Source organism: Gobius niger, assembly GCF_951799975.1.
Source record: "Gobius niger genome assembly, chromosome: 14".
NCBI lineage: Eukaryota > Metazoa > Chordata > Actinopteri > Gobiiformes > Gobiidae > Gobius > Gobius niger.
The window spans coordinates 8,646,214-8,660,581 of record NC_136865.1 but is presented as its reverse complement, the minus strand read 5'-3'; the positions used below and the strand labels follow the sequence as shown (position 1 = coordinate 8,660,581).

Below are 14,368 nucleotides of genomic sequence, written 5' to 3'. Positions count from 1 at the left end.
AAAAATGGCCGCAGCATTGATTGCTTTGTGAAACACCTAAAGAATGTTGTGCTTTGTTTTGTCGGGATCAGGTTTGGCAGCCTCATTAGCTAAACGCAGGGTTACCGAGGAATGAGGCAAATGTGAATTCTAATAAACTGTCACATGAGAATCAATTATCTTTTTGTCTGTTTGTAATAAATTAGTAGAAACTCAAAGTGCTAACAAATAAAATGGCACCTCAAGTATGTCTTTGGCAACACTTTTGGCGACTGCTGATGCCTGTAAAGAGTATAGTGCAGGGGTGTTGATGTCGTTTGGGTCGTGGGCCAAAATTAAGCCCCCTTGCCAGGATGCGGGATGCATAATATTGTTGGCCTGTGGGCTAATAAATAATAATGGATTTCACTTATTGCACTTCATCAGCCTGTGTTACATGTCTCTCAAAGTGCTACATACTGTCATTATTCACTCACTCCACACTCGATGGTGGCAGGTTACAAGGGCAGACCGACCGTTTATCACGTGGCTATAATGTGCTGTTTATATCCTGATCTCTTATTATGTTAGTGGCCTCTGCTGGACACGTGTGGAATTCCCTACGTTAAAAAAATAATAATAATTAAGCTGTCCCCTAGTGGCTGCAGTGAGCATTCTGTTTACTTCTTTAAAAATCCACTCCGCACAGGAATTGGCTGGAGACGTCCCCTTCTTTCTTTTTTTACATCATCAGAAAATCTCGCTCTACGAACGGCCGCAGCCTTGTGTTTGACACATGCTGGTATAGAGGGTTGAATTTCAATTTAAATGACTTTGTGTTTGTTGGAATGATTTTGAGAAGAACAGAGACTGCATCACAGTGACAGGACCATGCAGGGCTTTTGCCGGTGGAGTTTGTATTTCACATCTGCTTCCTAACAACTGTCAAAAAGAGTGAAACTTTCAAAATTAACAAAATTAATCCTAAAAGAAATTCTAATGCTTATTCTTCCATCATTTAATTTAACTTTTTTCTTCTTTTTTGAAGTTTTTGCCCTTTCATGGTTCCCCGTCACGGACCCATAACTCACGTTTTAGTGGCCCGTCTTGCTGTGGCCACCTCGCTACTCCATATCTCCATTAAACGGGCAGATTAATGCGGCTATTAAAACGCACGCGCAGACTTCGGGCACTCATCAGAGACAGTATATATGAGTAGCCGTATCGAGGATTTGATGAAGTCAGACGCGCAGAGCCGCAGTAAATCAGTTTCGGGAGTCGTCCACTGTCCATCGATCACGAGAGAAGGGTGACAGTGAGGGAGAGAACGGAGGGTAAACTCGAGGAACATATGGGGACTTTAGGGAGGTGTCTCTGTTTGAAAGTGCATTTGAAAGACATTGTTGTGTCAAGTTGTGGTTTTGTTTTGTAGCAGTGTCTCTTTATTCTTTTGGGTGAAGCATCTTGTCCCAGGATATAACATCAGTGTGTACTTGGTTGGGATTGAAATCGATGATCTGTAAGTTCATTGGAAGCACTTATCCCATCCATCCATCCATCCATCCATCCATCCATCCATCTGGCCCATAGGTAGTGGAAAATAAAGAATCCCAGACTTCCCCCTTTCTGTTGAACGCAAGGTCCCTCAGGCATGTCTTGGGTCTGCCCTTGGGCCTTCTCTAGACAGAATATGCCCGAAACACCTCTCATGGGAGGTGTCCAGAAGGCATCCGAGCCACCTCTACTGAATCTTTGAGTAGAAGCAGCAACTACAACTTCCCAGGTGATCAAGCTCTTTTCATGTGATTTTGCATTTATTTGAAGTAACTTCTTCTACTGATGTCATACAGTTCAGACAAACACCAGTGAAGTTCCTAAGCAAACACTCCGACTGAAGGAAAACAATTATGAAGGCCACATTAGCTTTTAAACTATCCTCACATGCTATCTAGTTTTGAATTCTAGACACTGTTTATAAACGAAGACTATAAGGTTATATTACTGATAATTACCCTCGGAAACCTTTGTAGCGTTTCCGTCAATAAAACGCTGCGAGCCATATTCTGGTCAATGCCACAGAAAAATCCAGCTCGACTCGACTCTGCCCTCCTGCTTGGATGGTGGAAAGGTCACGGTTTCAAATCGAGCGCTGAGAAGCAAGAATGTGCAGAGTGCATTTTATGGCAATCTGCCCATTAGATGTTGTTTTTGATAAGTGAAAAGTCAATCTTTCTCTGGAATAAAAGTTGTTGATTGACAGACGGATAAATGTGTCAACTTTGGCTTATAGCTGCAGGCAGAGTGAAGCTACAACTTGGCAAAGCTAAACGCTCAAATCCCGAGATGTGCTTTTGCTGACAATGTGCTAGCGAACACTGCACACACACCGCGGTTCACACACTTATGCTAGGCCCTTGCTAATAAAACGATGTTGTCCAAAGCTAATAAGACATTTTAATGTAGTTTCAGTTAGGAGTTACAATGCAGCTACACATTTTAGCATTCGTTTTCAGAAGAAACATTGCAAATTACAAATGTCTGGTGTAAGTTACTAAGTCTTAAGTGCGTAGTTTAAGCTAGCGGTATCTAAAGCATAAAAAGTGTACATGTTCTTTTTCGTTGCCATAATCTACCCAAGTTTCAAATGTAAGCTAAGTCTATTGTTAGCGAGTCCTTAATCGTGTCTCAGCAGGCTAACAGCAGCTAACGCTAAATCAGGCCTACGCATTCTTCTAGTAGCCTACTTTATATCATTTGAAGAAAAATCACTTTTATAGAACCTTTTTTTCTAAAACCTGGCAGTCCTGAGCAATGAGGGCTAGCACTTTAAGAGAAAAATAAATCAATTGCCGCTAGCTGTGACCACACACACCTGCGACCTTATGCTAAGTTGGGTCAGCGCTGGATAGGCTTGAAATATGATCCTCGTAAAAGGCTATTGCTATTTTCTTCTCTCTCAAAAGATAATTCAAATAGATGTCACTGAGCCATTGTGGATTTAAGTACAATTTTCTGGTACGGAGCAGCCTCAATATAAAAGTCTATATAGCAGTGGTTCTCAAAATGTATTTTTGATAACAGTATTACACCCAATTTTATGGTTCCTTTTATTTTATTTTATCGATCCCATTTGAGGCACCTGTCAACCAAGCTAGCGAGATGCTAAACTTTCTGGTGTCAGGGTTATAGGCTATTGTGCATGTGTGTTTTATAACTATAGTATCTTAGACAAACTTTAATGATCCTCAAGGGACATTGCGGCGTCACAGTGGCTCAATAATAGAATCTTACAAACAATTAACAGCAATGCCGGCAAGGTTGAAAATGAATGACAAGAGAATATCAATACCACCCACCCCGCGAGTCTTTGCGTACACTTTATAGATCAGTCTATGGATTGGAACTGGAAAATGAATGGAGGAGAGTAGTGAGGTGTAGAGTTCATTCAAGGCTGGGGCTTGTCAAGAGGCGTCACAGGGGCGGAATGCTAAAGTCAGCGGCGAATCCTGACCTATTTCCATCAGCCTGACACACACATGTACCGCGGGGCCGACACACGCTGCTAACCCCCGTCTGCCCGCAGCCATATCACTCTGGATGACGCTTGCTTTGACGCTAATAATGGCTTGATTATTTCTCAAAAGCGATGACTAAACACTGCCCTTGGCGCTTAGGGCTAATTCGAAATCCTGATCAGCCCAGTCTCTCACTCTTAACTGTTTTTTTTTACATAACATAGACATTAGTTCAAATTAAAATATGTAATGCATGAAATACTCTATGTTTTTTTCTTATTTGGCTAACCTCCGCCAGCCCTTACTGACCAGCCATTTACCATTAGCTTTAGCGCCGATAATGACATGTGATTAACACTCCACAAACCCATGCTAAGTGCGCTCTTCTCGGCCCGCGTCTTGAAAGCGTCTCATTGTAATCCGTCCGCCGTTGGCTTGATGAATATTCATAAGCCCGAATAACTCTTCCCGTGACCCGCGTCTGCGCGCCGACAATAGACAGTCGAGACGCCGCTCTCATATCTTTGTCTGGGCCCAACTTGACACCGTTAGCGCACGCCTCAACAACCGACAAGACAAATCAAGCTAAAAGCGAAGCGCCGAGCATCCGCCATTCCTAACCGGCTTTTATCAAGTCGGATCAAAGCGTAATTACGGACATGTGTAATGAGAATGGATGCAAGTGCCAGAAAAAGACCGCGGCGGTGATTTATGCCGAACATCACCTGAACATGAGTGAACCAGGCAGAGGACAACAGGCATTAGCAGTGATTGATAGTTTACGCGCATGATGAAGAGGAGCTTTGTGTTAATTTGCCCCCTTGTTGGTTGAATAATGCTACTATTAATGTTACTTATACTAATTGAATATGGGGGGGCCTTGTTTATTCACTGCTATGAAACCAGAAATGGTTCGTACAAATTGCAAGACCGTCGGTTTTGTCACAGCTTTTGTGCTGAAGGTGCAAGTTAAATTACGACGGGCTTGTCCTACAACTGATAATAATACTGGAGCATGCTTCCAGTGTAATGAAGTATCCCATGTTGTAATACGCTATTAATCGCAATTCAATGGAAAGGGAAATTTGAATGGTTGCCATTAGCGATGGGCGACACACACAAAAGCGACACATGGCTTTTGATTGAACTGTCAAACAGCAGCTACTGGTCCGCCACCCCGTTTCATACCCATGAAAGATGAGCAGTGCCTCTAAATAAATACTTCACGATAGAGCTGTCACGATCATTACTATATCGACTTATTGTTCAATAAATAACAGAACGATACATTTTGGGCTCAGCATTTATCGTCTGTACATTGATTAGCAATCACCCCCTATTTTTCCTTTGTAAAACTTTGATTTTTAACTGAAGCAAATTGAGTGACATTATATTTCCTGTTTATTGCAGCTTGTGTGGTATTTTAGGATATGATGATGCACTTTTAGAATAAAGGTTTACTGTCATTTTTAAGCCTGAGAGTTGACAGTATCAAGTATCGTTAGAGTCAATAATATCATTTATCGCGACACTTTCCTGCCTCAATATATCGAACTTCAAATTTGATATCGTGACAGGCCTACTTCATGATTGTGTGAAGGACAGACAGTTACTGATAGACAGTCACTTGTAAAAAAAAAAAATATCCATATATACAGTACCACTCAAAACTTTGGAGTCACATAAAATGTTCTTACTTTTGAAATAAAAGAGATTTTCACAGATTTTTTTTTTTTATGAGGATAACATTAAATTAATCATAAACACAGTCTTTATTGTGAATGCCTATTCTAGCTGGAAACAGGTGATTGTTAATGGAATGACTACATAGGTGAGCAGAGGCGCATCTCTAGCAGCCATCACTCCAATGTTCTAATGGTACATTGTGTTAGCTAATCGTGATAAAGGGTAATTGATTATTAGAAAACCCTTGTGAAATTATACTAGCACTGCTGAAAACTGTTGTGCTGATTAGAGAAGCTATAGAACTGGCCTGGGTGACCCAAAATGTTAGACTGCTAGTATATATAACAAATAAATGAGTCATGGTCCATGGCCCAATCATGTGCTCGTGCTTCAAAGCATGAAAGTCCCGGATTTGACCTTCGTTTGTCTATTTTATTTTTATTTATTTATTTATGAACATTTTATTAGAGGATCAGCCCCAAGAGATGAATCATCTCGTTTTCATGGGGGTCCTAAAAATGTCCAAGAAAAATAGAACAGAAAACAGCAGAGTAGATGCAATCAAATCAAACAAAATGATAACAGTAATAATAATACAATAAAAATTAAATAATAATAATAAACAAAACCTTAACGCACACACACATACACACACACACTCACTCACATATGGTCTATGGTTGTTCAGGTTTCCTCTTCCACTAAAAACATGCACAATAGGCCAGGATGAATGATATGATGTCTGTGTGTGGATGAATGTTGGTGGACGGAGAAGTGAAACTGGCGTGGAAGTGTGCAATCGTGCTTCTATCAAAGGCAAGACGTGGCTACAAACGTATCTTACCACCACTGTGTGTGGAGTGAATGTAAAACCGTCCCATGTAAAGCTCTTTGTGACCATGTCTGTGAAAGCCGCCGTACAAAGAAATGAATTCAGTCATTCCTTCAATCAGGAACAGTAGGATTCACTACAAAGAAGTTGCGCTACGAACCATGGAGCTTCTTCAAGGCTGGTGGAAATAACTTCACAAGGCCAGCTCTGGCATAGGTCGGCTTTGAATAAAGTAAATTGAGCTGCTTTTGACTGACTGGACTCAGTATTGGATGTAAATACTTCACTGGAGACAGTAGAGACCCTTCAGTACTGCGAGAAACAGCGCCTTTTGGGTTACAGTGCAAATCACTCCAACTTGCTATCCCCAAACAACTACAAGTTTCTGCGCTAATATTTTCCTCACTGCAGTCATATTAATCTACAAGAACATCTAACACTGTACTGGTTCAAGGCAACGTGTCATATAAAGGCAGGGAGGGCTATCAGGGCCTACACTATAATTTGCATGCACTTATTTTCACAAACCATCAATCTGACAGCACTGTATCTCCAGCAAGTCTTAAGTGAGTCCGGGGCGAAGGAGGAGAGGAAGGAGGAGAGAGGACCTATCTTCAGAGGTATTCATCACGCTGTCCTCCTTGTGATCTCATGCATCATGCCGAGTTTGTGAGGACAACGCGGGGCCAGTAAACATGGGAGTGACTCAGAAGCACGGGTAAGTAGAGATCTCCTCTCACCTGCTCTCGAATATGCACGGCCGCTCTGATGTTTACTTAAAAGGAGAGTAAAAATCTTCACTGTCGGAAGAAGACACAAGAGAAGTCTATATTTGCTTGTATTTCATTGATTCTAGTTCAATACTGGTACTTTAATGATACCTTTACTAAAGGGGAAATAGAAAAAACATCAGTAATAAAAAGAAATGAGAGAAAAAATGGAAAAAACAAGAAAAAAATGGGGCAAAAATGTGTTTATTTCCAATACATTTTTGGAAATAAAAATGTATTGGAAAGGTTGGGTCGTTTAACACCACCCAACCTTAGTTTACGGTAATATGACCTCTCTGCTCCCTGAAAGGCGGAAAACCTGCTTTTGTGCCTATGCCTATGCCTATGAAGAATCAGGATGTTAGGGCCACAATGAAGTTTCAAGTACCTGGGTGTTCACCTCAACAATAAACTGGACTGGTCCCACAACACCAACGCCCTGTACAAGAAGGGCCAAAGTCGCCTTCACCTTCTGAGGAGACTGAGGTCCTTTGGAGTGAGGAGGCTTCTGCTCAGGACTTTTTATGACTCTGTGGTAGCCTCTGCTCTCCACTACGCTGCCGTGTGCTGGGCCCCGGGCCGCACAGAGCGGGACAAGAACAGACTGAACAAGCTGGTCAGGAGGGCCAGCTCCGTCCTGGGCCGCCCCCTGGACTCTGTGGAGGAGGTGAGTGACAGGAGGGTGTTAGCCAAGCTCACCTTCATCATGGACAACACCTCCCACCCACTGCATGGGACTGTAGAAGAGCTGTGCAGCTCTTTCAGTGGCAGACTGAGACACCCTCAGTGCAAGAAGGAGCACTTATTGACGACCTGCACTAGGACTGTAACTTTACACGACGATATTCTACTTTATATAATCTGTTCTAATTTTTATCCTATTTTTATTTATTGTTATTTCCTTATTGGTATAATTCCTCCCCTTAAGAATCTTGCTTTTACTTATTGTACACAAGATTCCTTTGTTTTTCTACTATTTAACTGTTTGCACATTTCTTGTCTGTTCTGCACACCCCAAGTGATTTTATTGAATGCCGATTGTAACAAGTGAATTTCTCCGTTGTGAGATCAATAAAGGATTATCTTATCTTATCTTATCTTAACTAACAATTCAAAATGAACAAGCTTTATTTTTCACTCTTTGAAAACCGGAAAAATGAGACTCGGGGCCATTTAAACGAGGCGACTTGACTGACCTTTCAAATCTCTAATTAATAAAAACATGCCGTTTCCGTCACATTAAGTCATGCGTCACGTTTTCGGGGCATGTACATTCCAACCAGAACCTGCTGTAGAAAGCGATAGAGAGAGAGAAAGAAGAGATTGTCTGAGAGGCACATCCTGCAATTAAGGTGGAATCAGAGCGCGATCTGCCCGCGCTTGATAATGAGCCTCATCTGAATTATTAACTAGAGCTGTACCCCCTGGACTTCAACTCCCATCAGGCCGAGCGGCACAGCACAAACACACACACACACACACTCTGGCAGGAAACTCCAAAAACTCCACAAACACACACATGGTAACGGGGGGTGGTATTACATAGAATGGTGCAACTCGTAAAGCATCAAAAGTCTGTCTAAGTGATGCAGAATGGATGATGATTTATTAAAATAGTTGCAGTGATTAACGAGAGAGAGAGAGAGAGTTGTGGGTTTGAATAGTTTATGAGGGGACCGAATCATTAATCACATTAACATTTAGTCACATTTCAGAGGCCTAATTGTGTTTTTGCCTGGATTTGCAACGACAACCTGCGAGTGGCTTTTGTCTCCGTTAATTGCGAGTCAGACTAAGCTCGAAGCGTCGATCAGTTCAAGGTAAAAAAAAATATGTATAACAAAGACAGAACAAATATGATTGTATATGATTTCATAGGAAAATAGAAACAATGACAAAGAAAGTTCACTTATGGGAACTACTTCTATAAGCAACAGCACATTTCTCGCTATTGGTGTGATCAGGCTGCTTTAATATTTTAAAAAGTTTGTGAAGAAAGTTTCCAGTTAATATTGATAAAGAGGCGTACGTTCAAGTCAGCTGGACTGACTCTAACAAGGCAATAGGGATGGGTGGATCGATACCAGAGTATCGATATGTCGATACCAAACGGCTACTTTTTAAAGGGACTATACAGAGTTTAAAAATGTTAAAATTATGTATTTTCCTCCCCATGTTCCAACAATGTCCTAATGTGTAGAATGAACCCAGACCTGTTCACCACAACTGCCTCTAAAATCCTGCACTGTCACTCCAAAGGTTTTCCTTCGTGTCCGAATTGCCGTCATGCACAAGCTTAATATAGAAGGTGCAGTTACACATTTGACCTGAGGTGGCAGTAGTGAGTATAAAATGGCTAACTTGCATCTAGCCCTTTTAAGTATCGATATTGGGCAAAAAGTATCGATACTTGGTGTATTTATATGTTCTGAGCCAAAACAGTCCACAGCAGCAGGGGACTGAACTAAGCCAGCCATATCATTCTGGTTTAGATTTTGTTTGTCATTAAAGTATTCATTTTATGTATTTAATTTCACGTGAACATTGTTTAATTAACCAGTTAAAGTAACATAATTTTAGTTTACCTATTAATGATATAAAATAACCAGTTTTAGACATGTATATTGATTGAAAAACATGCGAGCGATTGCAATGTGGTCACATCCGGGGGCCGTGGTTGGCATTTTATGTTTTAAACAAATGATAAGAATCCTATGATCGCCAAAAAACAATGTTCATAAACAGGGCATTGCTTCTCTTGCGCTGTAACAGGTCGATCATTTTATAAAAACGTGCTAGAGGCCTGGATGCATCAGCTGTTGCCTAACATTAACCAAAACATCCGGCGAAAATTGCGGAAGTAAACAATAACAGCGATCGCTCGTATTCATCCATATAAAATGACCAGTATCGGTATCGAGAAAAATGACCCCAAAAGTATCGGTATTGTATCGATTTTTTAAAATGTGGTATCGCCCATCCCTACAATGCAATATAGAAGTCCAGTCATTGGCAGCAAAAATACATTTAAAATGATTGGCACAGGAATACGCTGTGTACCCATAAAACTTCAGCTTTCTTCAGTGTCGCTAGAGTTAAGAAAAACAACAAAGTTTTTTTTTACTGTCAAATATCTATGACCTCCTAAAGCCTTTTTGCATCCCCCAGCCTCATGTTCACGAGCTAGGAGCTTCATTGCTAGCAAAACAAACTTTTAGCCTGTCCGGTCAAAGAGAAAGATTCAATGAGTTTAACTGCAGTTGTTTGTGATGAGCATGGCACAAAAGTCAAGAAATCAGAGCGCTTTTCATTTTGTTTTTTCCATGCGCTCAACATTTGGTAAAAGTCCAATCCCCGAGCTTATTAGCAAGCGATGATTCATGCGACATTAAGATCTTTAAGGTGCACTCGCTGTGTCGCGTCTCGACAGGACTTGTTAGCCGCTCGGAAAGGTCCGGCGGTGACTTGTTGTTTAGTCACTGTCTGACACTGAGTACCGAACATTCTGTTGATGTGTCCAGAAGAGAATACTCTGACGGCCTGAGGTCTCGGAGACAGCCGGCGGAGAATGTACGCTATGTCTGCCTTTTACGACTGCCACTGGGCGATATTCCCAAAAGTGTGTTGTCTGCCGAGTGTCAAAAGGAAGAAGGACTTGGCTTCGCTTGGCTTCATTTGCAAACAGTCTTGTGTTCTTTAAGGTCTGATATTTTAGCTGTAAAAGGTCAAAGTTATGAATTCTTCTTACTTGTGTCGTAGGCTAACATTAGCGCTATAGTGCAGTGTGGGTACGCAGCCCATGAGGCGTACAGAACGAACTAGCCTGAAGTCTATTTTTTGCCGGGGCAGTCCCTGATCAAGTCGAGGGAAAAAGACGAGCCAAAGAGGAAGAAAACAAAACCAATGAAGAGAAACCAATGAAATTCAAATACAAATTAGCATATACCCGCATGCTAGCTTGGCTAATGTAAACAAAACAGCAAAACAGAGACTTGCAGCTGCAGAGAAGCGTCAACAACAAAGGCCATAGAGATACATTGGTGACCGTTCCAACTGTAAACTCAAACGGAAAGATGAGTATTGAGGCGCTGTTTTAAAAACTTTACAAGACATATGAAGCTAAAATTAAGCTACATGTTGTTGCTTAGCTGCCATGCAACTATGCAACAGAGTGGAGTTTCTCAAGTTCTCATGCCTTCCCTGGTGGAGGGAGGAACACACAGATAGAAACTACTGCAAGCCTCACATAAAGCATTGTAAAAGGCTGCATCGAAGTTTGAGGCAGACTAGTATTATTCAACTGCCCACTGCAAGAAAAATATGACATTATAAAAAAAAAAAGTTAAGGTTTTCTGTGCTGGAACATTTCCGCTTGACGACAAACGTGTTTTTCAACCAGAAAATGTACTTCAATATGGACAAGACTCAACATCAGGTCTATTTACAAGGATCAAATATCTATCTGCACCAAAGAACGCTGATAAATCCAAGGTTCCGGACCAGGACCTTTTCATTCTGTATCTTCATGGACGGAATTGGTGGTTGACCCCTTAACCTTAGGTGACCACATCAAAATAACAGCCCTCCCGGTAGCAGCGATTTGATCTCAGGTCATGAACTTGACCTGAGACCTGCTACCCGTGACCTCATCATGAGTGCAGCGGTAACACCATGCGTCTTGGATCATCCATAGTGATCTTGAAGAGGACTTCAATAATATCCTCACTGAGAAGGGAGGAATGTTGAGAGCTCCCAATGACCTCTGTCACATGGTTTGTCATAAAAGACATCAAGAAAACTCTGTCCAAGTCCAAGTCATTTCTCATTGTGCATTTTAAACTAATAGCTAGTTTGTTTGTTTTTCCACTTGAGATGGATTTGTAACGTGAACCTTTTTAATTGAGTTCTGTTGTGTGCCCCAAGCTGGAATTTTCGCGTGTAAACTCCAGCCTTTTTATTGCGTCGGATTTCTCCCATCTGATTGAAGTGTTGAGAATATGATGTTCTATTCCAAACAGCATGAGTCATACAGGCACACCCCGCCTCCACTGCCCGAGCATCCCCTGTCCACATCCAGGCACCACACGGAAGCCATGCCTGCCCACTTTCTGTGCTATTTCGATGAACTTCTGTCAAGTTTGCATAGCCTTGAAGGGTTCGTAATTGTTCTTAAAAATCCATTGCTGTTGGCGCGTTTCTATTGTTCTATTGTTGGTAAGTCATGCACATAATTCAAGACATAATTCAAGACGTTAAACTCAAAAAAATAACATCAGATTCCTTTTGTCAGTCATGATGTTGAAAATTCATGTGAACTTGGAAAGCACAACAGATGCTTTGATGCCAGAAAAGCCGCCGGAAAGTACAGGAGTAGTCCATGAAAATGGTGATTTTTAATGGGCTCGGGGAAATTTATCACACTTTCACTTAAATACTACAAACATATGAAGGCCAAGCTGTCCTCAAACAGATAAAAAGCCTAAACAATTAATAATGTAGGCCATTGAAAGCAATCGATTTGTTGTGAGGCCAAACTAATCCTTTCTCCGTTTCTTTTTATATTTTTTCGTAAACTTTCGTTCTCTAATTCAACACGCTACTTGTACATTGTTTGGAAACTTACTTCAGAATATATTTTTTTTCTGAAACAAGGTGTAGAAAAGGCAGTAGAAAATTAAAAGTTCCGAAGTATTCAACAAAAAAGCCCCAACGCCTCCACCACTCTCTCTTGTTTACACCCGTCTGCTCATTGAAGCCGTGCCTGCCCACTTCCCATTCACACGCGTTTTTGTAAGTCAACAGGCGAAGCTCCCACTGATCCTCTCAAAATCTGTCTCCTCTCTTTGACAACTCTCTTTCCAAATGTCCCCTTTTTTCTCTTTCTTTTTTTTTCATTTTTTTTCTTCACCATCCAAGATCAAATGAATTTTTACTGCGGTCTCAACAAGCACACCCCGGCTCTTTGCGTTTCCAAATTCCATCTTCCCGTTCGCCGCCCCCGGTTAACCCTGGCGCTGGAGCCCGCCAACTCGAGTGCTGTCTCTTCCTTCTGCTGCGCCTTTGTGATAATAACAATAACTGTGTAGCAGCGCGCAAGGCTTTTTGGTTGAGGCGGCGCCAAAAGCAGCCTTGGCGCAGGGAACCCCCTTTTGGTAAAAGCCTGTTCTGCCATTTCCAAGCAATTCTCCCCACTGTGTCGGCTTGCATCACAGCATTAAGACGGATATCAATGTGCTCGGGCAGCATGGGGGCTACCACTTTCTCTCCCACTCCCACTCAATTTGGGAATCCGATTCAAAGAGGGTTTTTTTTTTTTTTTTTGTCTGGCAGGACAAATAATACCTTGTTCGGTAAGATGTCTACTCGCCTCCCTCCTTTTCATTTTGTACAAACACCTATCTAAGCCTCGCAGCAGACCTTGTTCCAAAGAGGAAACGGCCGTCAAACGTGGGCGAAGCACTTCACCACAGGTCTAGTAATGGGATTTATGGCTATTTAACGGGAGGTGAATATGCAAGTTCCCAGTCGGAGACCAAGTTTTCCAAAGAAGTTGAGTCACTACCATTAAAAGATTTGGCCCTATCGACATGTATCCTGCTAGGTGAGAGATTTGGGGTTTTATCAACAAGGCTATCTGCTGAATCAATGTTTTTATTATGCATAAATAAATGGACCAACCCAATGAATGCTGGTGAAACCCATGAGTTAAACTGAAGAGGAAGTACATATGACCTTGCCTTTAAAGAACGTCACTTTTTAAAAGAACTGTTGCCGAGCTCGAGGTACCTTTTAAAGTGATTTTGGTGAACCAGGCGCATCTATGTTGTTCTCCGGTACTGGCCAAGGTTGCCAGATATCAGCAGCCAAATCCGCCCAAGAAAAACATTTAAAAAAACAATGGACTTGTGGCGCATTTGCAATTTTCAATGTATATTAGAGAACCACTGATACAGGACTGCACCTTCCTCTCTTAGCTTTGATTCCCTTGGGTTTGAGATTTAGACATTCAAAACTGTGTTCCTAAAAATGTGGATCTGTACACCCAAAATTCTGATAAAAGCGTGTTAGTTGCTGATGAAGCCTTACAAGGTAAGAACCAAAACATCCACAACATTAAAATAGTGCAGTACATATGACGGATTATGAATCTCTACAAAGCCAGCAGTCCCTTATCTTTCCCCCCATGTACCTTTCATCAACCCATTCTAATTTCAGTCTTTGAAACACATAAAATATGCAAAGAGAACTTCGTGCCATGATTAAAGGCAAGGAAAAAGTTTGTGCCAAAGACCCGATTCACGAGGCAGGACCATTGTGAAGTGCTGCAGACAGACTAGAGACACGCAAGAAGGAGAGATCCACTTTGGTGCTGGTAATTAAGGACGCAGACAAGTGGAAATCGAGTTAAGTTGCAGGATCAGTCCCGGTATCTGTCGAGCGGCGTGGATGCAGGAGTGCTTAGCTAACACTTTTAATACATCGGTTCAGCCAGCTTAAACATGATTAACCCGGGATGATAGCTCTATTCAAGATACCTAATACCCAAGGAGTTACGTGTCTGTGAAATTCGATTGTCTGATATAAAACACTTTTAAAATCGCTGTTTC

At 41.6% G+C, this 14,368-nt stretch overlaps 1 protein-coding gene across 1 annotated transcript in view; it reads right to left on the bottom strand.

The window, feature by feature from the left end:
- foxo6b (forkhead box O6 b) overlaps positions 1-14,368 on the bottom strand; it is a 76,078-nt gene that overhangs the window by 47,258 nt on the left and 14,452 nt on the right. The window lies entirely within an intron of this gene.